This window comes from Mirounga leonina, unplaced genomic scaffold, assembly GCF_011800145.1.
Source record: "Mirounga leonina isolate KUSES-001 unplaced genomic scaffold, KU_Mleo_1.0 Mir_94, whole genome shotgun sequence".
Lineage (NCBI taxonomy): Eukaryota > Metazoa > Chordata > Mammalia > Carnivora > Phocidae > Mirounga > Mirounga leonina.
Window position 1 is genome coordinate 57,104,719 of NW_023270855.1, and position 25,299 is coordinate 57,130,017.

Below are 25,299 nucleotides of genomic sequence, written 5' to 3' on the forward strand. Positions count from 1 at the left end.
TGAGGAAAGGGATGGGGCGGGGGGGGGGGAGCCCCCGGAGTTGCGGGTCGTGGTCAGTGAGGAAGGGGCTGGGGCCGGGTCTGGTCTAGAGCTGGGGGTCGCGGTCAGTGAGGAAGGGGCCAGGGCCTGGGATCCCGACTGGAGTTGGGGGTCGAAGTCAGTGAAGAAGGGGCTGGGGCTGTAGTTGAGGGTCGGGGCTCAAACTGGGGTGGAGGTCGGCAGGGGAAGGGTGGGGCTTGAGTTAGGGGTTGACGGGGAGAGGGAATTGTGCTTGAGTTGAAGGTGGAGGTAATTTGAGGAGGGGCTGGGAGTGGAGTTGAAAGTGGAGGTTAGCTGGGGAGGGGGCTGCATTGGGAGTTGGGGGTTGCAGGCAGGAGGGAGGAGACAGAGGAGTGCAGCCAGGGGTGGAGCTGGGGACCGAGGGAGGAGTGATTGAGGAGTCTCCCGGGAGGGCGAGCAGAGAAAGGGGGCACAGTGAGGGGAGGGCCAGGCCACTTTCAGCAGGGGTCTAAGGGCCCTGGGGGCCCAGTGATGGCAGGCTGTGAAACCTGGTGCTGGTGTGTTTGGGGGGAGGACGACTAGTCAGGAGGAAATGGGTCTTGGTTAGAAGTCAGTTACAAGGATTGTGGAGGCCACTCGCCCCCTACTTTTGGAGGGCTAATCATTTGGTGTACGAGGAGGGTAGGCAGAAACCCCTGGGTGACCGTGAGCTGGAGGAGAGATGGGAGTCCAATCCACTTTGGAGGTCAGCTTCTAGGATGTAGGGTATAAGCAGAAAGGTTTCGTGGCGGTGACTGAATTTTTCAGGAATTTTTGGGCTCGGGAATGAGGAACCAAGGTGGGAGTTTTGGGGACGATGGTATTGAGGGATGTGGGTGGCACTTTGTTTTTCCTGGGGAGCGGGGGTTGCTAGGGGCTGGAAGGTGGGCGGGAGAAGACAGGCGTGATGAACAGCAGCTCAGAGGCTTCGATTGTTGCTAGGTGTCCGGGATGCAGCGACGCCAAGTTCACAAACTTGTTCAGTCGGATGCTGAGGTCTTGCGGAAATGGGCTCTGGATGGCGGGCCTGTGTTCCACCCTGGGTTCCAGCTGCTGGCGGGGCCGCGGGGCCTCTGGGAGTTTACTTTGCTTCTCCATGAAATAGGAATAAGAAAGCTGTAGCAGGCACCTCACAGGACTGCTGGGGGGTCAGATGAGGGAATGCACGCACCTAGCACGCCCCTGGCACATGGCGAGGGGACGTGAGACGTTGATAATAATGTTCTAAATTAAGGGTTTTTTTTGGGAGGGGGGAAGGTGGGTGGGTAGAATTACTGGGTTGTCACAGAGGGGAGGGGAGCGGAGGGAAGGAATCAGCTGGAGCTTGACTCCAGTCCTTTAGCTTTGGGGTGGCACATGAGATCACCCCTGGAGCTTTAAAAAAGAATCTCTGGGCGGGGGAAAAAGTCCGTATCATTAAAAGTGAGGGGAAAAAAACAAAAAAGGAAGAAGGGTCCGTGACCAGGAGATTCTGAAGGTTTGTCCAGAAACAGGCACATCTGCTTAAGAGAAGGTTGCATGGGTCATTCTGATTTAGGTGTACCCCCCAGGAGCCATTCCAATGTGTACCCCAAAGGGGACCACTGGACTGCAAGTATATGCTCTTTAAATATATGAATTCGACAACTGGAGCTCATATGATGGACCCAGGTCTCTCCGCTTGGCACTCCTGCGATCGGGGTGGGTCACTGTGGGGTGCCAACCCTAAGTTGTGATGGCCAGAGCCTTCCGCAGACACTGCCCAGTGCCCCCTAGGTGCAGAGTCACCCCAGTGGAGACGCCCTGTTCTAGGCAAAACGAGGTTATTTTCCCCTTTGAAGACCACATCTCACCTTTGATCCTTAGGAAATTCGGCCATTCAGATTTGGAGTTGCTTTGTAAGTCATCTAGTGCTCTCATTTTGAGAGGAAAAACGCGTTTAGAGGATTTTAGCGGTGCTGGCTTCTTTCTCGGTTGGTCTTCTGTGTGGCTTCTGAACATGCCTTACAGGGATCTCACCCACGGGCTGAATTGCTAAGTCGCAAGCATTGGAAGATGCCAAAGTTTTGGATTTGTTTCTCTGTTTTTAACCTAGCACGTGCGGCTTGCATAGATGCCGGGGTTCTGTGGGTGATTCTTGGTCTTACTTTGAAAGTATCCTGTGATTGATGCCATTGTTTTCTGCTCTTGTTTGGTGCTTCATAAAGCGCGGGGCCCTGTGGTTTGAAGGGAAGGACGATGCAATATGAATTACCCAACACACAGACTCAGCTTCATGTTTCCTGAATGGACGCGTTATTTTTGTACACCATGTAGTAGAGTAAGAAGCTGCTTCTTCCGTTCAAGGTGTTGTTACAGATTTTCGCATTTGCATTTTTAAAGAACAGTCTTTAAAATGGCATTTACTGGGTCATTCCTATTCTTGAAGTCCTTTGTAGTTTCCTACAAAAAGGCCGTTGTGCGTGGCCTCCGTGACTCTGGAAGTTTCTGGAGCTTTCTAGAGAGGACGTTTGCCAGGACAGTTGCACAATTGCTGGGTATCGATATAGAGTTACCCGCCCCCCACCGCCCTCCTTTGTGCCCCCCCGCAGTAGCAGTCGGCAGGTGACTGCCCGCCTGGATCTCTGTTCGGGGAAGGTTCTCTCGCGTCCGCCGCATGCCCGGGTCCTTTAAGGCTGGCCTCTGCACTCCAAGGAACCTCCCTCCACTTCCTGCTGTTCTTTTCCACCGTTCCGGACCTGGCTTTTCATTGCTTCTTTCTCATGCTACCCTTCGGCCTGGCCTCTTTCTCCTCAGGGTCTAGAGGAAAGGCATGGCATATGTTGCCCAGCACACCTTGGAGACCAGCTGGGGGGGCTGAAAAGGTGGAGTGACTTGTCCCCGGGGGCCGGGGGGGGATGGCCTCTATCCTCCTCCTCGTCCGCCCTGCCAGCTGGCACGTGGCGGGGCTTCGGGCAGCTCTGAGACTCTTCCAGAAACGGCTACTGTTTTCCTTGAGAACTTTGCCAAGGGGAAGATCTTACTGCTTTTCATTTTTCAATTGAGGTACAATTTCCATGTCATAAAACTCAGGCATTTTAAGGAGAGAGTTTAGTTTTGGGGGAAGTTTATGGAGCTGTGCAACCATCCCCATAAACCTTTAGAGCCTTTCATCACTCATATAAGATCCCTATAACCATTAACCATCACTCCCTGTCCCCCCCCCCCCGGCCCCCACGAGCCCCCTTCCCGTCCGCGGATGAGCCTGATCTGGACGTGTCACCCACGTGGACTCACACCCCGTGTGGCCTTCTGTGTCTGGTTCCCTCCCTGAGCGTCGTGGGCTTGGGGTCGGTCCCTGGGGGCCGCATGTCAGCACCTCGCTCCTGTTCATGGGTGAGTAATATTCCACCTGTGGACGGACACGCTTTGTTTCTCCCTTCACCTGACTGTGGACATCTGGGCTGCCCCCATGTTTTGGCAGTGAACAATCAAGCTGCTATTTAAGTGGCTTTTTCCTGACACTTGGTGGCCTGTTGAGCCAAAGCTTGGGGGTGGCCCAGGGTCAGCCCTCCGTGTTCTGCGTCTCTCTTTTCCACTTAAGTGCTTCTCGGTCTCCAGTGCCACGCATCCTAGCTGGTGGGTTGGCCTCGTGGCCCGCTCAGGTGGGCGGCTCCGCACGGCCAGAATCTGCTCTCTAAGGCCTAGATGTATCGTCATTTCCCTGCCACATCTACCAACTCATCACCCACTTGGCAAGATCGAAATGCCTCATGCAGCCTTGGTGGCACCACGGACGTTGGCCCTACCTCACCTTTCCACAGTGACCTTCACTTTGCCTGCAGAAACCCGCCCCTGCTGCCCCTCCCTGCCACCCGCTCAGCACAGGCCCCCTTTCCGGGATGGTGCGGTTTGCTGTCCCCTTTGTCTGAAGCCTGCCTGCCTGCCTTCCTTCCTGCCTCTCCCCAACAAAGGCTGCTTGTGTGCCTATTTTAAGCATCAGAGCTGGTGCCAGGCGCCGGGATACCACGTGAATGAGATGCTTGTGTGCATGCGTGGGGAAGCGTGGAGACGGGGGACCCAGGGCCATTCTGTCCCCGACCTGGCTCTCTGAGTGGGGGTCCCTGGGATGGTGGAGACGGGCCCAGGCCTGTGTATCCCATGAGCTCCACAGGTGCTGCAAGAAAGGAAGCCTTGCGCGGGTGGAGAGGCGGGGGTCCTGTGTGTAGGATGGGCCAGAGACAAGCTTCGCACTGACAGGTTTGCCAGGAGGCAGGTGGGGGTGCGCCCCCCTTGTGCGAGCCCCGAGGCAGGGCTGAATCTTCCACGTCATTTCACTCAGGGTCTCCCCCTCGGCACTGCTGACATTTGGGTCAGGTGCCTTCCCTATGGGGCCGTCCTGGGCACTGTTGGGGGCTGAGCAACATCTGTGACCCCACCCCACCCCCTCAATGCCAGGAGCACCCCCCAGTCGTGACAAAGACAGGTGTCCCCAGACACTGCCCAGTGTCCCCTGGGGGCAGAATCACCCCTGGTTGGGAAACACTGGGCTGAACTATTTCTAATAAGATTTTATGAAACCATGATTCATAAAAGTAAAAAGTAAAGTAAAAAGATATGTTTGGTTTTTCTTTTAATAGACTATTTTTTAGAACAGTTTTAGGTTCATAACAAAATTGAGCAGAGGGATTTCCCACATACCACCCTGTCCCCCCTGCCCAGGTTCCCACATTATCAGCGTCCCCATGAGAGTGGGACATTTGTTAGAGTCAGTGAACCTACACAGACACGTCATGATCACCCAGGGTCCATAGGTGACATTCAGACTCACTGTTGGTGTTGTACCGTGGGTTTGGGCAAATGGATAAAGTCACGCATCCACTATTATGGTATTGCACAGAGTAGTTTCACGGCCCTAAAAAGTCCTCTGTTCTCCACCGATTCATCCCCCCCCAACTCCACTATTTTGCCTTCATGGGCAAAGTGATAAGAATAGCTTAGTAACCTCGAGTGCCTTTTGGGAAAGATGTAACTCTGTAGGCTATGGAGTTTTCTATGAATTATTCTTCCATGTTCTCCACTCCAAGCAACTGTATTGTTGAACAGAAACGGGATTCGAACCTCTTATGTAATTGTAAACGTTCGACCGGCCACATTCAAAAAAGCAAAATAGGTGAAACTAATTTTAATGAGACACTTTACATAACCCCTTATATCCAAATACTGACATTTTGACATGTCATCAACGTGAAGAAGGTATGAATGAGCTATTTTCCTTTCTTTTATATGAAGTCTTCAAAATCTGGTATGTAGTTTGCACCTACAGATTTTGACGTCTCAGGATGAGCCCCATTTCAGGTGCTCAGGGCCACAGACTGGACGTCACAGGTGCAGGAAGTGACTAGGGGAAATTTTAGGAGGAACTAAGACCTCTAAAGGTATATGAGTGTAGCTGAGCATTTGGACATGTTGTGGGTGGTTTTTAGAGCTACTAAAGTATCTGCTGGTTGAGAATGTGGATTGAAAGTCTTAGAAAGTCAGTTCCAGAAGAGCCCCCTAGACTGTCTAGTCCAGGGGATGGCAAACCATGGCGCTCGGGCCAAATCCAGCTCATCGTCTGTTTTTATGTGGCCCTTGGGCTGAGAATGGTTTTTACATTTGAAGTGGTTTCATAAAAAAAAAAAAAAAATCAAAGGAAGCGTAATATATCATGACATATGAAAATTATATAGAATTCAAGTTTCACTGTCCACCAATAAAGTTTTATTGTCACAGAGCCACTCGCATTCGTTGACATGTTGCCTACATTGGCCTTCAGGCTACAACACAGGAGACCCGGTAGCTTGTCTCAAAGCCAAAAGTACCAGTTCTCTGGCCCCTACAGAAAAAGTTGGTCAACCTGCTAGTCTAATGGCGGGATTTACAGATGAGGAGACAGGCCTGGTTTCATGCGTTCGTGGCAGTGCTGGGACTTGAACTCGGGGTCTCATACTTCAGCTTTATCCGTTCATTTTAGCTCCGGTCTCGGGAGAGCAAGTGATGCTTCGCTCCAGAGAGTAGTCTCTGATGTTGTCTTGCTGGGAGCTCCTACCCCCATAGCCTCCTGGTTGAGCAGAGGTTAATGATTTGGGGACAGACGCGTAGGATGATTTTTTTTCCCCATAACAGCATGCCATACTTAGTGAGACTGATTATTTATTTTCTTTAGGGTCACGAGACGTAACAGCCAATCTTAGAAATAATGGCATCTTAGATTTGATGAACCATGGCTCCAGATAGATCCCATTTTAAAATGCCAGTTATGTTTATTATCACGTTACTTAAAGACGCACGAACATAAAACTGCACATAAATGTCTCATGCTCGTGGCTTTTAGCTATAAACCGAGAAAGGATATCGAGTAAATAAAAATAAAACAGCCCACAATGAAGCAGTGGTCTTCCAAACACATAGTCAGATGGACAATTTTGACATCAGCCGATGGGCGGTTTTTTAGAATGATGTCCAGGAGTGACAGTTTGCCCGGAGCCAGGTTTGAAAACCCAGCCGGGTCACAGTGAATTTTGTCGTCTGGAGCCAAGGACGAGTCTCTGTTCCACACCCTCTGAACTTAGAAGCGCTTCTGTCTTTAGGCTGAGCACTGACAAGCACTCATTCTTCAGGTAGGCTGAATTTTAAATATTTGGGGCCAGGGTGAGAAACGGAAGGTTTGTTTTGCTTTTTTTCCCCTTTTGTCTCTTGGCAGACTGCCGCTTTGGGAATGCATGGTTGTTTCGATTGGCAGCAAGAGGCCGATGGGAGGAAATGGGGCTGGGGGGCTTTGTGGGTGGGCCGGACATTCCTTGTTGTTCAAGGAACAGATTGGCGCCCCGTCTTTCTTCTCTCTCCCTCTGTCTCTGTGTCTCACTGAAGGGCTCCAGGGGCCCCTCAGCTCTGTGTAAAGGAGACAAAAGCAGGCCCACAGCATTCACAAGCCTCAGACTCCTGTGTGTGGGTGTTTGGGGCTCAGGAGGACAGGGGACCTTGGTCCCGGCCTTGCCTCTGCGTCTCGTTCCCACATTGGCCCAGTCCCCTCCCCTCGCAGCTTCCAGTGCCCTAGCTGAGAAGTGGGGCCTGGGGTAAGGTAAGTGTCCAAGGGGGCCTCTGAGAAAGACGGTGCGCTGAGTTCTGAGACTTGTTTTTTCTCTTCAATAACATTTTACCTCTGGGCTGATTTTAGGTGTAAGAAAAGTCTCGAAGGCAGTGTGGAGAGTCCCCAGGGTCCCCTCGTGACCCCCGTGCTACCAAACGCCCAGTATTGCCCCTGAGTTCGTGCTGCCCTCGGAAGTTAGCCCGCGCGCAGTGCTATTAGCCAAAGCCACGCCTTGTCTGGATTTCACCACTTTTCCTCTACCGCCCTTCTCTGCCCCAGGACCCCACGTGGCGTTACGCCCTCTGGGCTGACAGCCTCTCTGACCTTCCTTGTCTTTTATGCCTGGACAGTCTTGAGGACGCCCGGTTAGGAATTTTGCACAACGACCCCCAATCTGGGTTTGCCTGATGTTCCCTTGTGATCGGACCAGGGTTATGGGTTTGGGGGCAGGACACACAGTGGCGAGGACCCCTCTTGGCACATCACACCAGGGGTCCCTGACACCCACATGACGTCACTGATGGTGTTGACCTTGGTCACCAGTCACAGGTCGTGTTTGCCCACCTGCCAGGTTCTCAGAGGCCTGGATGCGTGTCCTTCCACCCTTCCTTCCTTGGGCTGGGGAACCCCGGGCCCGGGACCCCTCGCTCTCCCGTGCTGGATTCCCCGTCCTCTGTCCTGTCAGCTCTGCGGTCCGTCTTCACGGCCTGGTGTAAACTCCCTCCTGGCTCCGCCATAGCCAGTGCCGGCTGAGCTGGAGATAATCTGGGGGAGGTGGGAAGAGTCATTGTCTCACATGCCGTGGCCATGGACACTGCAGGGTGCTGGGGAGAACCCTCTCCCTTCTGATTTGAGACACATGGGTCCCACCTGTCCCAGACCCATGCATCAGTGAGGGGCATGAACGGGTCCCACCGCCGGTGACTGAGACAAGCATAAGCCGGCTCTGAGCATTTGTCACAGCTCTGCGTAGGTGCTACGTTTTAATAAAAGGAGGGGGAGCTTTAGATCTAGGGGCAGAGTTGGGACCTGTGCTGCCCAAGGCTGGAAACCGCCTCACAGCGCCGGTGTTCCTACCTTCCCGACCGGCCCGCCCGCGGCCCAAAGGAACACCGTGAGTCTTCGTTCACATGTCGATGCGGCGTCTGGGGAAAGCCAAGGATTGCTGGAAAGCAGGCTGTTTTGTGGGGAGGTGTTCAGGTGTCCTTTGAAAGTGGAGCTGGGCAGCGGAGGGGGGGGCACCCTGTAAGGAAGGACAGGGTTCCCCCAGCCGCCCGTCCAGCCGCCCAGGGCAGGGAGCCGCCTGGCCTCTGCTCTGCCACCAACCGCGGGTATAGCCATCCTCTGCCATGCCCCCTGCCTCCAGGGGGAGGGGACCTGTCAGCTGTGGCCGTCAGCACAGATCGAGCATCTGTCACGCACCAGACATCGTCCCCATTTACTTCTCCCTCCGTCTCTGCTCAGTGCAGCTCGAGCGTCCCACCCCGCTCTCCGCACCCATTTCCACCCAAAGTACCCGTAACATCAAATTCACCATCTTAACTCTTTCTTTCTTTCTTTTTAAAAATATTTATTTATTATTTAGAGAGAGAGAAAGCACACAAGTGGGGGGCAGGGGGAGGGTCAGAGGGAGAGAAACTCAAGCAGACTCCCCCGGGAGCCCGACGCAGGGCTCAGTCTCACACCCCTGAGATCACGACCCGAGCTGAAAGCGAGAGCCGGACACTTAACCGACTGAGCCAGCCAGGCGCCCCTTAACGTCTCTGAGTGCACAGCTCAGTGGCATGAAGCACAACCACCCCCACCATCCGTCTCCAGAACTTTCCATCTCCCCAAACTGAGGCTCTGTTCCCATGAAGCATGGACTCCCCGTGCCCTCCCCCAGGCCCCCCGCCCCCACGAGCCTCCTTCCCCCTTCCCGTCCATGGATGAGCCTGTTCTGGACGTGTCACCCACGTGGACTCACACCCCGTGCGGCCTTTTGTGTCTCGTTCCCTCCCCGAGCGTCGTGGGCTCGGGGTCCATCAACGTTCATATTTTCTGGCCGAACAGTATTCCATTGAATGAATACGTCGCATTGTCTTTATCCCTGCATCCGTTGCTGGGTACGTGGCTTGCTTCCGCCTTGTGGTTGTCGTGAATGTGATGCGGTGAACGTGTGTGTTGAGGCTTCTGTGTGGACAGATGCTTTCAGGGCTGATGGATACGCGGGAGCAGCATCGTGGGGCCCATCACCTATTATTAAACTTATCGATCGTGCTTCTGTGCCTGGTGGGACTTTTGTCCATTTGCTGCTCCTTTGACGGCTCAGCCCCGGGGGCTCTGGAAGGATCTGAGTTCCTCTGGCTGATCCCATTCGTCGGCTCCCCGCCCCCATCCTCGTTTCTGCCTTGGGGCCTAGGTCGGCAGGGCCCTGCGCCAGCCCGCCACCGGGGCAGCTTTCTCAGCGCGGCTGAGTTTTCTCCCTGGCGCCCCCCGGGTCTCGCCCCTGTTTCCCTGGCCTGGAATGCCCTCTGCGCTGGGCCCACTCGCACACTCCGCTTGCTCACCGTCAGCCTGCCCCTCGTGGGGCCGCCTCTCTGCCTCGCCCTGCTCTCACCTACCCCCCACGTCCACCGTTCTCCAGCGCCCGATGCTCTGAACCTGCTGGACTCCCAGCCACCTCTGTCTGCAGTCGCCAGGGGGCCTGGCCCAGTTTTCTTTGCGTTGAGCTTCCATTTTTGTTGGTTGGTGTCTCGCTCACTCCCCCTTTCTCCTGCTCCAGGGCAAGGTGACTTGCTGGCCACTCTTGTCTCACTTCCCGTTGCGTGCAGTGATTCCCACCCAGGGCTGCGCTGACCCCAAGAGCAACTCCCTGAGGTGCCCGTCTGGGGTCCTGTCTTCAGAGGCGTACACTGAGGTTCAGGATGGGGGAGCGTGCCAGGAAGGACCCCAGCCCCGGGGGCTCCCCCACTTCGTAGCTCCTCCTAATTGCACCGCCTGCATTTTGCATAGGATTTTTGTGTCTCGGGGATGGACTGCCGCACTTCTTCAAGCCGTGGGATTGAGAGTGTGGAGCTGGTTCCTGGGTACCTGGTTCCTAGTATTAAAAATAATGGGTCTCTCATGCTCTCTCTCTCTGTATCTCTGTGTCTCAAATGAATAAATAAAAAATCTTTAAAAAAAAAAATAATGGGTCTCAGGGTGTCGGGCCAACTCAGTTAGTGAAGCATGCAACTCTTGATCTCAGGATCTTGAGTTCAAGCCCCACGTTGGGCAGGGAGTCTACCTCAAGTAAAAATTTTTTAAAAATTAAAAAATTATTGGTTTCACGTGAAAAGATGCTCAGTGTCCTTTAGCTCTCAGGGAAATGCAAATCAAAACCATAGTGAGACAGCACGTCACCGCACCAGGACGGCCAGAATCCAACAAAGGGGCACTAGCAAGTATTGTCAAGGACGGGGGACCTCGGAGCCCCCCCAGGGCGGGGGGAGCACGAGGGGGTGGCCGCTCTGGAAGGCAGTCGGGCGGTTCCTCAAAAAACGTAAAACGTGGGGTATCCCTCTGACCCAGCGGTCCCACTCCTGGGTGTCCACCCAAGAGAAACAAGAACCCGTGTCCACAAAAAAAAAACCTGCTCACCGTGTTCACAGCAGCAGGATCCACAACAGCCTCCAAGTGGAAAGACCCCAAGTGTCCATCGACGGATAAAGGGACACACACAGCATGTCCACCACGCATGGGAGCGTTCCTCGGCCACCAGCAGGAGTGAGGCACCCACACGCGCGGTCCACGTGGGTGACACGTCCAGATCAGGCTCATCCACGGACGGGAAGGGGGCTCGTGGGGGCCGGGGGCTAGGGAAGGGGGTAAGGGGGGTGACAAATGATGGGGACGGGGTTTCCTTTTGGGGAGATGGAATGTTCTGGAACTAGTTGGAGGTGATGGTTGCACAGCTCCATGAATATACTAGATGCCATTGAAATGTATACTTTGGTTAACATTATAAATTTTCTATTTTGTGTACTCTGTCAACCCCCCGCCCCCAAATACCTCTTGGTCTAAGTGGTCATATTTCGGAACACGTGACCATTGCAGGTTAAGGGCAGTGGAGAATGGCTCTGTCTTCTTCCCAAGAGGCCCTCCCCTCCCTCCGCCTTAGGTCAAGCCCCGTGGAGCCGTGCTCGCAGGCACGTTCTCATTTATGTCCCGTCCTTGTGAGTCTGGCACGAGGACGTGAATTCCTCTGCGTCTGGGGCTGCGGAGCAGTCACGCCCTTGACTTTGGTCTTGCCAGCCCTGGGCCTTCAGCAGCCGCATGTGAGGCGTAGGTTGGGAGGCAGGAAGGTGCTCCCGGGTCTCTGGGAGGAACTGGTGAGTCAGGTTTGGATGTGGCACTGCTGAGGAAGAGGGACCTGGGGAGTAAGGTACGGAAGAGGTGACGGGTTGGGAGTTATGGGCCTTTCTGGAACCTTCTGGAACGTGGAGGGCATTGTGGCGTAGTGAGGCTTCAGGGTTGGAATTGCTGCTCAGCCCTGGGTGACATTCTCCCTGTGTGACTTGAGTCTCTCTGTTTCTGTTTCCCCGTGGGCACAAAGGAATAGGAGTCACCCCCCAGGATCGTCCGCAGGGTTGGGAGGGTGTGGTGGCCGCTGTTCTGTTCGCACTGTTATTACGAGTGTTTAATATTAACAGCCGCCGCCTCAGGCATCAGACCCGTTCCTGGCGGCGTGGGGGCAGAACCGCAGTGGCTGGACTTGCTGGGGAGCCAGACGGACTGTCTTGGGAAGCCCTCGGTCCCTGGTTGTTGAAGATGGCGTGGCAGGGGCTGGGCGGCCCTGGGCTGCAGGCGGGGGTGGGATTCCGTGGTGGTGGGTATGGACCTGACACCAGAGGCCCCTCCGGGAGCTGAGGCTCCTAGCAGTGGGCTGCCACGAAACCAATGGGGTCGGAGGTGAAGTGCGGAGGAAGCTGCCTGCTGCCGTGGCCCCGCCAGGCTGGACCCCTGTCTGTGTTGCAGAAGGGGAAACAGGCACACGATCTCATCCCCCGTCCCAGGTCAGGGCCCTTGTGGGAGCAGAGTAAGGAGGTGGTCTCACTCCCCACAACAGGTGTGCCAAGCGTGGCCAGGTTGCCAGGAACCCCGACGGACAGCCCCCCGGCTGGTGACCGTGCCATCCCTGGGTGGTTGCGTTCCGTGGCTTCTCCATTACGCTGTTCTGCCTCCGTGCCCGAGCCCAGCAGTGGATGCCGTGCGCCCTGAGACACGAGCGGCCGCAGCCACTCACCCCCTTTGCACTCAGAGCTGCACACGAGGGGCTGGACCCCAGGCACGCCGTTTTCCAAAGGGTGCTCACCCTGCCAGAACAGCCACACAGAGGCCCCGGTGGTCGGATGCTGGTGGCCGAGGTGAGGAATTTCTGGGTGGGACAGGAGGGCTCGTGGTGTCCCAGTGACGGTTTGTTGGGGAGTGGCAGGCCACGCTGGCTTCTGTGGAGGGGGGCGTCCTGTCTCCGCTCGGGCAGGCAGTAAGGGGAATCCTGGTGCCTCACCCGGAGGCTTCGGAGGGCTCAGGGCTGAGCCCCGGTCAGGAGTGCACCACGCTGGGCCTGGCCCCCTACGCCCCCGGCCCCCAGAAAAATTAAAAGGAGCTGAAGCCTTCACTGAGTACCCCCTCCATGCCAGACGCCCTCATGGCCGCCGACGTTGTTGATCTAACCCTTAAACCGGGACGGCCCCACCCCAGAGAATGATCTGGCCCTGAGTGCCCACAGTGCTGGGGGCGAGAGACCCTGCCTCACACGTGTCAGGCGTGTGCCCTTGTTCCCAGCGCTCCGGGTCGGAAAGCCGAGCACTTGTAAAGCCTGCCCCAGGTCATAGGATGAGTACACAGGGGCCGCAGTGTCGAAGAAAAACCCAACCAAATCTGAAGCCCTCGCCAGCTTCCTGGGGGCCCTCCCTCCATGCTCCCTCACCTGTAAATGGGGAAGTGAGAACACTTAGCTCAGAGTCACGGTGGTGACGAGGTAAGATCGTTGCAAGCGCCGTGGGTCGGCCATCTGCTCTGCGGGGTTTCCGGTGGCCTCGTTGTCTGGCAGGTGCGATCGCCACTGTGCACTCTGACCCCCCGCCCGGTGCCTCTCCTCCAGACGCGCTGCCTGGGAGCCAGGGCCTCCCCTCGGTGGCACCGTTGACATTGCGGGGGTCTCAGGCATTGTGGGGCTTAAGCAGCATCCCTAAGCCCCGCCCACTCAATGCCAGTCGCCCCCTGCCCCCGGGCGTGACCACCCCAGCTGTCCTCAGACACAGCACCGCGCCTCCTGGGGGCAGGACCGCCCCTCGCTGTTTGTAAAGGGATCAAAGCCAAAGAAAACATGTTTGAAATTTTGGGGTGCTCTGGGATATCCTGTTAACAGAGGGACACTCGGGGCTCACAGCTGGGCTTAGACTGCTCGGGAGACGCACAGCGGAGTCCTGTCTCCAGGTGATGTTCCCGGCCATCTTCCCTAGGGAAACTCTCCGAAACACATATGGAAATGTAATTAAGCGGCCGTTTTTCCCTCTGTGGCGATGACACAGATTTGTCTTTGTGATAAAGATGGAGGAGTCCCTTTAGATACGAGGGCCAGACTGAGCAGGGTCGCCCCCATCCCCGTCCCTGCACTGCTGACATCGAGGCAGTTCACTGTCTGTGAGGCGTCCCAGGCGCTGGGGGAGCTGAGCAGCATCCCCGGCCCCACCCCCTCGATGCCAGGAGCATCTCATCGTGACTTGGCCTAACATCCCCTGGGGGCGGAACTGTCCCGCTTCTCCCATTGAGAACTCTGTGCAAGGAGTATGTGTTTTTCATGTGTTGTCTTTGTGCCCTATAGGACCCCGGGGAAGTGCTTTCCCAGTGGTTCTGTACACATCGAGACGTGCACAGGAACCAGGTTAGGTCACGGCTGTCCTTCAGAGCTGTCCTCAGGAGAGGGGCCATGCACTCCGGTATTTCTGGTGTCTAACCAGCCTAGTCTGGGAAGTAATGGTCCCTGCTTCTTTACCTCTGAGCAACCTCTCCTTCTTGCTGGCCAGCATTTCCTGGTCTTTGCGGTTACCGGTTTTCTTTTCTTTTTTTTTTAATATTATTTTTTAATGGTAAATTGAGAGAGAACCTTTTTTTCTTTTTTTTTTTTTTAAGATTTTATTTATTTATTCATGAGAGAGAGAGAGAGGCAGAGCGAGAAGCAGGCTCCCAAGGAGCAGGGAGCCCGATGCGGGACTCGATCCCAGGACCCTGAGATCATGACCTGAGCCGAAGGCAGACCATCTGAGCCACCCAGGCGCCCTGAGGTTACCGGTTTTCATTGGGCAACACTGAACGTGGCCATAGTCCTCACCCTTCCTTGGGTTCCCTGAGCCCTGGTGTTTCACGAAGGCCACACTCCCGTTTTCTGTGATGGTTCAGGGGTTTAATGACTGCCTCCCCCCACCGCCTACAGCAGAGAGACCCTTTGGTTTCCACGGTGCATCTGTCCCCAAGAATGTGATCTGTTTTGGTTCATTTATGAACACATCCAACTGTTAGGATGGTTGGCACAGTTGGAAATATGTTTGAAGAATATAAAGCAGTTTGCAACCCCATAGCATTTTCCATGTGTTAAAACATTACCAATCCCAAGTGTGTAAAAATCTGGATTTTATCTATTCTAGTCTCAGCCAGAGGGGGAGGCGTTATAGCAGTTCCGTTTTAAGAAAAATAGTACGATATATATATATAATGCATAGTGTTATTTCCTGAGTCAGTTTTTTTTTTGGTGGTATACAACAGAACAGCTTTCAAACTCCGTACAGCAACCGCCTGATGGGGTATGTGCTGTTGAGCACAAGAATCTGAGTTATGAACATCAGCTGAGGGGGTCTGTGTCTTCTTCACCACCCCAGGTTTCACATCGATGCAGGTGCCCTCCGCATTACCAGTCACCTTGGGAGAATTTGTAGTTCTAACATGCGCAGTTGTGAGTGCCTCCGGGAGTGGGCTACGCTGCTCTTGTATTTTCAGATATACAAATATGTAGGTTTCAGATAAATTTCAGATTTTTATCCTTTTTTCCCAAAGATTTTATTTCAGAGAGAGAGAGAGAGAGAGAGAGAGTGAGCGCATACGAGTGGGGGGAGGTGCAGAGGGAGAGAGAATCCCAAGCAGACTCGCGCTGAGCCTGGAGCCTGACACGGAGCTCAATCCCACAACCCATGAGATCATGACCTGAGCCAAAATCACGGGTTGGACACCCAACTGACGGAGCCGCCCAGGCACCCCCACATTTTTATCTTTTGAGGGTAGATTTGAATTTGGGAAACAGCCTGTATTTATGTGCTAAGCCACATAACAAATCACTACAAACTTAGCGGCTGGAGACGTGTTTATTGTCTCCCCGTTTCTGTGGGTCAGGGATCCGGGTGCAGCTTAGCTGGGTCTTCTGTTCAGGGTCTGTCAGGCTGCAATCAGACCGTCAGCCTGGACTGTCGACTTGTGTCAACTGGGAAAGGATCCAGCTCGGAGCCCTCTCACATGGCTGCTGGCATGGCTGAGTTTCTAATGGGCTGTCACCTGGAGGCCAGTCTCAGTTTTTTTGGCTGCTGGTCGGTAGGCAACCTGCTTCGTCACAGCAGCAAAGGGGACAGTCTGTCAGAACGATGGGAGTTACTTTGTCACGCCAGATAATCATGGAAGTGACATCCCATCGCCGCTGCCATATTCTAGAGGTTAGAAGCAAGCCGCAGGTCCTGCCCACATTCAGGGGCAGGTGCCGACACAAGACGTGAGAACCAGGAGTTGGGGATCACGGGGGGACCATCTGAGTGCCTTCCAGCCAGCCAGAGGTCAACAGGAGCGGGCCGATTTGGGTTGAGTGGGGGATGTCATTGCTAAGTTGTGGGACCATATGTCACAGGTATAAGATTCTTACTCTCTCCAAAGGTGATTCCCAAGGTGCATACAGAAACATTATGAGATGGCATATTGCTTTGAAAGAGTTCCCCAGGGAGGCTATTTGAAGGGAAGAATTAATGACTTAATTCTGTCATGTGGGCTAATTACCCACTTATATCACCTTGCTTGGATCACCTCGTTTGTTAGTGGGGAATTAGAGACCAGCCTCTGCACGTTTGAAGGAAGTGAGGATGGAATGAGAGAAGGAATCATGCTCCCAGTATTCCTGGATCTGGAGTCTTTTAGGTGTGGCCTGCATCTGGGCCGTGCTGCTCACCAGCTGTGTGACTTTGGCAAGTCACTTAACCTCTCTGAACCCTCATCTTATCAGCAAAATGGAGATGTTAGACCTTAGGTTATAAGGTTGTTCTAAGGATTAGGGACAACATTATCACAACAAAGTGTGATAAATGCAGTGTGGTATCCTAGATGGGATCCTAGAACAGAAAAGGGCCATTAGTGGAAAAACTGGTGAAATCTGAATTTGATTTGGTTAATAGTAATGTAGCAATGTTGTTGTCTTGGTTGTAACAAATGTTACCTTGGTTATATGAGTCCTTAACATTAAGGGAAGCTGGGTGAAGGATGTAGGAACTGTCTGTATTATCTTTACAACTCTTCTGCAAATCTAAACATATTCCAAAGTAAAAAAGTTTATTGAAAAATAAAGAAGATTCTATTTTTCACCTTTACAATAGGTGAGGAGTAATAAAAAATACCAGTGTTGATGAGGGTGTAGACAGGGGGATAGTATAAAATGGAGTAATCTTTCTCAATAATAACTTAATAGTGTGTTTTCCCAAAAACCTTAAAAATATTTAATGCTCTCTGATCCCGTAATGCCATCTTTAAAAATGTAGACTAAGAAAGTAATTAGAGGGGCGCCTGGGTGGCTCAGATGGTTAAGCATCTGCCTTCGGCTCGGGTCATGATCCCAGGGTTCTGGGATCGAGTCCCACATCGGGCTCCCTGCTAGGCGGGGAGCCTGCTTCTCCCTCTATCTCTGCCTCTCTCTCTCTGACTTTCATGAGTAAATAAATAAAACATTTAAAAAAAAAGAAAGTAATTAGAGATAGGCATAATGATGTTCACTTTAGCATTACTTGTAAAGCAGAAATTGGGAACAGTCTAAATACCGATAGTAAGGAAGATGGTTCAACAATTATGGTATATTAACTCGATGTAAATATATGGGCAGCCATATATTTGTTTTCATATATTCTGTTTTCAAAGAATACTTAGAAAATGCCAATCACTGGGGTGTGTGGGTGGCTCAGTCAGTTAGGTGTCTGACTTTGGCTCAGGTCATGGGATCGAGCCCCATGTCGGGCTCCCTGCTCAGCGGGGAGAGCCTGCTTCTCTCTCTCTCCATCTGCCCCTCCTCCCCATTTGTTCTCTCTCTCTCTTGCTTTCTCTCTCTCTCTCAAATAAATAAAATCTTTTAAAAAAGGAAAAAAAAAAAAGAAAATGCCAATGATAGACTGTTAAGTAAAAATGGCAGAGAAAAAACACCTAGTTTTTTCCTTATAATTAAGAAACTACTTACTGAAGCCAAAAGCTGAGAGCTAAAGGCTTCAAGTTTACTTTTCTAGAAAGTTTGTGGCCAACACCTAGTAAGTTATGTGTGGAGGTGTTCTGTATGGTGCCTGCTTTTTGTGGGAGCACTAGGCTCCTTCTTTGTGTGGTAGCAGGTGGGATTGCCTGCTCATTGACTGTGCGTGATTGTCCCACTGCCTACTGGGAAGCAGATTCCTAGAGCTGAGCTCCACAAGAACTCGATCTCCAGATGGACTCAATTTCCATGGAACAGACTTTTTTTGTTGTTGTTTTAAGATTTTATTTTTAAGTAATCTCTACACCCAACATGGGGCTTGAATTCATGACCCTGAGTTCAAGAGTCTCATGTTCTGCTGACTGAGCCACCCAGAGACCTCCATGGAACAGACTTTATTTTATTTTATTTAAGATTTTACTTATTTGAGAGAGAGAGATTGAGAGTGTGCAGAAGCAGCAGGGGAGAGGGGGAAGGAGAAGCAGACTCCCTGCTGGGAAGGGAGCCTGATGTGGGGCTTGATCCCAGGACCCTGGGATCATGACCTGAGCTGAAGGCAGACGCTTAACTGACTGAGCCGCCCAGGTGCTGCTGGAACAGACTTTAAAGCACGGGTTGGGCTGTGCACTTGAATTGAAATCTGTCCTCATGTTTCCTGTGGGAGAGTCCATAGCTACCACTTTGTTTGATTTCATAACTTGGATGCCATCTCCTATCCCCAACTGTAATTCTTTCTGTCTTACATATTAGTCTGCATTGATGGTTGCCTTTGTTTTTCCCTCCTAATCATGAAGCTTTTTCATGTTTCTCATTTCTCTGCCTCCTTTCTCTGGGGAAATAATCTTTAACATATTACTTCTTCAGTGGTCATGTCTCTAAATTATATTTTCCATGCATCTGGGTTTCTCAGCCTAGGTACTATTGGCATTTGGGGCTAGATAATTAATATAATCAAATCCCCAGTTAGAAGTAATTTTTGAATTATCAATTGTGCTCGTGGTAAACAAAATTTCAAATTATATGTAAGGGCATAAAACAAAGAATAAACCTCCCACCCGTCAATCCCACTCACCGTTGTAACTGTTAACAGTTTGGTTTTTTTCTAGAATATTTTTCCCTTTGCATATGCAAGTATATGTACAAATGTATCTTTTCAAGAAAATGTTGTAATTCAGATGGCTTGTGCTGGTTGATGTACTGGTCTGCAGTTCTTGGTACTTACCAATGTCTTGGGTCTCTTACAGAGTTAGCACTTATAGGTCTGGGTGTATGATAAGCTATTACTCCTTCCCTGTCCATCAGGGGCTCACCCCTTCAGCACTGTGGACATTGGGGCTGAGTCGTTGTTTGTGGGCCGCCTTGGCACTGTGGAGGTTGAGCAGCATCCCTGGCCCTACTCCTTCCATGCCAGGAGCACTCCCAGTGTCTCCAAACCTTGAGTGTCTCCAGTGGGGGGATTCACTGGGTTACACCAGATCTCTCCCTTCGTGAACTTTAGAGTTAAACCTGAGTTTGAATTCTTCCTTTTCCTCTTACTGGCTTTGGGCAGTATTTTGTGTTTTGTTTAGCTTAAAAGAAAAACCCCAATCAAACAGCTTTTTTCCTTAACGAAACAGAAAAGGAGTGGTTCCTGACCTTGCAGCCATATTGGTGTGAGGGTGAAGTGACATAAGATCCTCAGGGCCCCAGCTCAGAGGGCCGCTGTGGTCACTGTTACTGCTCGGGGGTGGTGCCCACTGATGTGGTTTTAAGGCCCTTCTTGGCTGGGAGGCTGCTGGGGGCCAGGGACCTCTGTGCCCCTCTGCCACCATGAAGGGCTAGGCTTGTGTCCCCCAAGGGGCTCCCCACCTTCTAACCATTTTTGCCATTGCTCTCCTACTTGTGTTTGCTGGTTCATAGACTAAATGAACCCTGTCCTCACACCTGGGTGCTTGACCATCCCAGCAGTTTTTTTTTTTTTCTTTTTAATTTCTAAAAAAATTATCATGGCTGTATATTTATATTTATTTGATGGTCACTTCTGAGGACAAGCCCACTGAGTTTGGAAGACACATTGAGCCTTTAACAGCAAGTTACAAGGCAATCGTGAACATCCTGCAGTGTGTTATACCAATACACCTAGTTTGCACTTTGCAAACCTTTCTTTTTTTTTTTTTTTTAAAGACTTTATTTATTTATTTGACAGAGAGAGACACAGCGAGAGAGGGAACACAAGCAGGGGGAGTGGGAGAGGGAGAAGCAGGCTTCCCGTCGAGCAGGGAGCCCGATGCGGGGCTTGATCCCAGGACCCTGGGATCATGACCTGAGCCAAAGGCAGACGCTTAACGACTGAGCCACCCAGGCACCCCACACCAGCCATATTTTAAATCTTTTATTTTATTTTATTTATTTATTTAACAGAGAGACACAGCGAGAGAGGGAACACAAGCGGGGGAGTGGGAGAGGGAGAAGCAGGCTTCCTGCGGAGCAGGGAGCCAACGCGGGGCTCCATCCCAGGACCTGGGATCATGACCTGAGCCGAAGGCAGACGCTTAACGACTGAGCCACCCAGGCGCCCCTGCAAACCTTTCTTTAAAATAAACTTCCCTTGGGTAGTTTTGAATTTACAGGAAAGTTGCAAAGACAGTACAGAGAATTCCCATATAGCCCACACCCAGAGTCCCCTGGTATTAACATCGTACATCAGTGTGGTACATTTGTCACAATTTTTGAACCAATATCAATACATTATGATTAACTAAAGTCTATACTTAGATTTCCTTATTCTTTCCCATCTCGCAGAAGATGTCCCTTTTCTGCCCCAGGACTCCAGCCAGGACCCCACATGACATTGTCATGTCTCCTTAGGCCCCTCTGGGCTGAGACGGTTTCTCTGACTTTCCTTGTCTTTCATGCCTGGCCGGTCATGCAGAGAACAGGTCAGGAGCTTTGCAGAGCATCCCAGATCTGGATTTTTCTGGTGTTTTCTCGTAGTCCGACTAAGATTGTGGTTTTGGGTAAGAACACACAGAGGGGCTCATGCCGTCCACAGCTGATGTTGACCCTGATCCCCTGGCTGAGCCAGAACCCAGGGGTTTTAAACTTTGAATTACTGCCAACATTTAAAAATCAGGCAATTTTATAATGAAAGACCTCCCAGCTCCCCAGGATGCTTGGAAGAGCTGGTGACATTGGGCCACTTCCCATGTGGTGACAGAGCGAGCCAGGTGTCCTCTCTCCAGGACCCCACATTGTCACCACCTGCCTGCACTGGGGCCCATCTCACACTTGTGACCCCAGGACGGGCCGCTGGAGCATGGCACGCTGCCCCCCTCCCACCATGGCCCTCCATCCACCCTTGTAGGGGAATGTCCCCGTGGCAGCTCATTCCCACACACAGCCCCCCTGGAGGTGACTGTAAGTCAGAAAAGCATGTTGGAATGCAGGGGAGGGAAAGTTACCTGGGAGCACTTTGTGGTCAGTGTGAAGGACATGGCTGGCCGCTGCTGGCCACGTGGGGCTCAGGGCCACCGGCATCTGGGGCAGATGGAGAGGTGGCCTCCGGCCTCCTTCCTCCAGACTGTCATCATTGTTGACCACGCCTGGGTCTCGGGCTTCCGGCTCCAGAGGTGGGAGAGAAGTACCTGTGGTTTTAAGCCGCCTGGCCTGTGGTCACTTGTTACGGCCACCCCAGGAAACGCATACGGTTAGTGAGGCTCGGGTCAGGAAGGACGCAAGCTTCAGGAAACAGACTTGCTGGGCGTGGCCTGTCTCGAGGTCTCAGGGTTGCTGCACTGGAGTTCTGGTTTTCTGGCACCACTGGGCCCCCCTGGTTCAGCCTCCAAGTGTTGGGTGGAGTCAGGTCTTGTGGGTCCATCCAGGAGTTACTTTTATTTATTTTTTATTTTTTATTTTTATTTTTATTTTTTTAAAGATTTTATTTATTTATTTGAGAGAGAGAGAATGAGAGACAGAGAGCATGAGAGGGAGGAGGGTCAGAGGGAGAAGCAGACTCCCCGCCGAGCAGGGAGCCCGACGTGGGACTCGATCCCGGGACTCCAGGATCATGACCTGAGCCGAAGGCAGTCGCTTAACCAACTGAGCCACCCAGGCGCCCCAGGAGTTACTTTTAGAGAGCAAGCAGTTTCCCTATTTGCCACTGCCCAGAATCTGGGGACATTTTTCATGGTCACGGCTGGAGTGGTCCTGGCATTGAATGTGTGGGGCCGGGGATGGCGCTCAGCCCTCCAGAGTGCCCACCCCCCAGAGAGTGACCTGCCCCCTGTGCCCACAGTCCTGGGGGGAGAAAGCGTGGAGCAAGGTGACCTTCAGATTCCAGAACATCCAGTGGGTCTCAGCACAGGGACCCAGAGTGGTGCCGAGGCCGCTGGAGCTCCGGGAGGATGAGCTTATGCTCACTCAGCATGTTTTGCCCTTGGGAGGCCGCAGGGCTGACCTGCAGAGTCCGGCGAGCCCCAGAGCCCGGAGCAGAAGCCTCCGCTGCGTCCCACGTGAGAGCAGGGTTGGGGTGACAGCACAGCCCCCACACCGGGGCCTCGAAGGCCGATGGGCTGGCATGCCACCAGCTGCCACTCACCGACAGTCCCCGCACACCTACGACGACCTGCGCTCCCTGGAAGGCGGGTGGGGGGGCAGGCCCTCTTCTGGCCCCGGGGGGAGCACGGGGCAGGCCTCCTGGGCCAGAGCCAAGCAGAAGCAGGCCAGATCTGCCTTACTTCCAGGGAGGCTGGCTGTGTTGTGTGCATTCCTTCAACAGAATAGGCACTGCACACTTAGACGAGAGTCTGAAAAGGAAACCCTGCAGGGCCTTGAAGTGGTGATGCAGGATCTCCCTGTGAGGAGTCCACACTCTCTGTAAAGGCCCACAGGGTAGGTATTTTCAGCTTTGCAGGCCAGCCGTTTGTTGCAGTTGCCAGGTTCTTCCTTTATAGGTAACAGATGTGCCAGAGATGGTGTATAAGTGAATAGGCATGGCTGTGTTTGAATAAAACTTTATTTACAAAGCAAGTAGTGGGCCAGATTTGCCCTCCATTCCCTGATAGATGAGCATTGCCTCCTTCCCAATTCAGAGGCCTCTCCTTACTAAAGTGATATCCCTTTCTTCTCAGGCTGGTTTCATCTCCTCTCCGAGCCTCAGTTACCCCATCTGTACAGTGGGGATAATTATACTCCTATGGGTTGTGTGTAGATTGTTAGGTATTATAGGATGGTAGTTCTCATCTGGGGGGGTTCTACCCACAGGGGACACTGGGTGATGTCTGGGGACGTCTGTGGTTGTCACGACCGGGGGTGCTCCTGCCATGGAGGGGGTGGGGTCAGGGATGCTCCTCCGCCCCCACAGTGCCCGGGACGGCCCCGCAGAGAATGAACCAGCCCTGGTGGTCTGCGGGCCCGAGGGGGAGAGACCCTGGTGTAGATGAAAGTGTCTAATAAGGTAACTTGCAAAGACCAGGATGCCATGTTCTATTAGTTCTTTCTTTCTTTGGCCCACAGCTTCCCTCTTATTTTCCAGAATTCTCCATCTGTAAAACCTTTGCCGTCCTCCAGGCCCAGGCGCTGGACACTCAGCAGGCCTCCTGAGTGGATGCACCACGGTGTCCAGGTTGGCCTGAGATGTCACAGGGGCCTGCTCTAGCAGGACCCTGTGGTGGATCCACCGTGGCTGCCCGGGGGGGCTGCTCAGCCACCTGTCTTCCCCCCACCCCCCGCCGTTCCTGTCATAAGAGCAAACTTCCCCTGTTGATTAGCATATCCTGTTTTTAGCGTCTTTCTCTTCTAGGTTTTATATAATCATGTCATTATTAGGTGCTGTCACAGGGACTTAATGCTCCCTCAGTCACACTCTGGAGCGTTCCCTTGCATCAACAGCTAATTGCCCGTCGTCACAGTCTTTTCTCTTTTTCAGTAAACTTTCATTTTAGAATAGTTTGAGATCCCCAGAGAAATGGGGAAGGCAGCACAGAGTTCCCACAGAGCCCACACCCAGGTCCCCTGCGGTCCCCATCTTCTCTCAGTGCGGTACATTTGTCACAGATAAAAGACCGATATCGGCATGTTGTTATCCATACCTCAGATTTCTCTACTTTTCCCCTAATTCTCTTCTCCTGCCCCAGAACCTCATCCAGGACCCCACGCGACATTCACTTGTCACATCTCAGGCCCTGCTGGGCTGGGGCGGTTTCTCAGACCTTCCATGCACATGAACCATGTCCCACTCGGGGGGTGGGTCATGCGGTCTGTTACTCGTGGCAGTTTTGCTCACCAGGTCTGGACATTCTGGGTGCCCTTTGCAGCCAAGGCTCGCTAGCCAGTCGATAAAGATGAGGTATTTACGACCAAGTTGGGGGATGGATTTTTTCCCGCTGATGGGAAAGCAGCCGCCCTCTTAGGAATTTAAAAGCGGCACCTCTGGGGTTGTGAGTGTCCTTTGTTGCAGGAAGGTCTGAGATCATTTTGCTGGGTGACGGTCTGGGGCAGCACGGAGCTTTTCCATGTGACCCACACACGGTCTAGTTTCGGGATGAGATCGGACCGCTCTCTCTGCAGTGGTGTCTGGCTATGAGCATCTGCGGCTAAAATAGTGCCATGTTTTAACAGACCGTCTTCTGCCCCAGGGGTCGCAAGCTGCAGCCTATGGGCCAGCCCCAGGCCTCCTGCTTTTGTAAATAAAGTTTTATTGGCACATGGCCACACCCGTTTGCCTACCGTAGCCAGGTCGTGTAGTAACCACAGACCACCTGCCTCACACGCTGAAAGTATTGACCATCCGGCCCTTCCTGGGAACACTTTGCTGGGCCCTGGTGTTGTCAACAAAGCCGGCAACTCAAGTTCTAAGTGATGGAGAAGTTGTTTGTGACTTAACTCGGTGACACGTCTTCTGTAACGCAGAAGCTCCGATGGTGAAGGGGCTGGGCGCTGTTCACAGTGGCAGGCACTGATTGTAACATCGTATAGATGTCCGGCTCTCTCTTTTTTTTAAACGATTTTATTTATTTATTTGACAGAGAGAGACACAGCGAGAGAGGGAACACAAGCAGGGGGAGTGGGAGAGGGAGAAGCAGGCTTCCCGCGGAGCAGGGAGCCCGACGCGGGGCTCGATCCCAGGACCCCGGGATCACGACCTGAGCCGAAGGCAGACGCTTAACGGCTGATTCACAGGTGCCCCCAGATTTTCAGCTGTTTAATCTGGAAAGCACTTGTCGGGTAGGTGCTCCCGTCATCTGTGTTACGGATTTGGAAACTGAGGCACAGAGGAGGCCGTGAGCCTGGAAGTCGGGACACACAGCGCGCTGCAGCGCTGCCTCTTGGGTATAAGAATATGCGTCCCCACCCACCCCCTTCCGTGGGACTGTGTCACCATTTTAATTCTGAGTGGAAAAAGAAATCTGTTTCTACATATTGTCTTTTCTCTCTCTGTCTCCCTTTTTTGGTCAGACATTGGTCCTCTCCCAAATCAACTGCCTGTCCCTACAAACATCACAATTCCAGGTGGTGGGGGCTTGATGACCTCGCACAGGGGAGCGGTCCTGCCCCCCGGGACATGGGCGTGTCTGGGGACATCTGTGGTCATCACAGCCAGGGGCTCCTGGCATCGAGGGGTGGGGGTCCGGGATGCTGCTCGGCCCCCACTGCACCCAGGACGCCCCCGCGGAGAATGACCCGGCCATGT

At 52.9% G+C, this 25,299-nt stretch overlaps 1 protein-coding gene across 2 annotated transcripts in view; it reads left to right on the forward strand.

Moving 5' to 3' along the window:
- Nucleotides 1–25,299, forward strand: part of GNG7 (G protein subunit gamma 7) — a 122,805-nt gene that overhangs the window by 735 nt on the left and 96,771 nt on the right. The window contains exon 1 of one of the 2 annotated variants that reach the window (XM_034997514.1): nucleotides 24,739–24,833. The exons of the other annotated variant lie outside the window; for it this stretch is intronic. The gene's annotated coding sequence lies outside the window, so the exon portion shown is untranslated. Of the gene's footprint in view, nucleotides 1–24,738; nucleotides 24,834–25,299 lie in introns of those variants that run through there. 2 annotated transcript variants of the gene reach the window in all.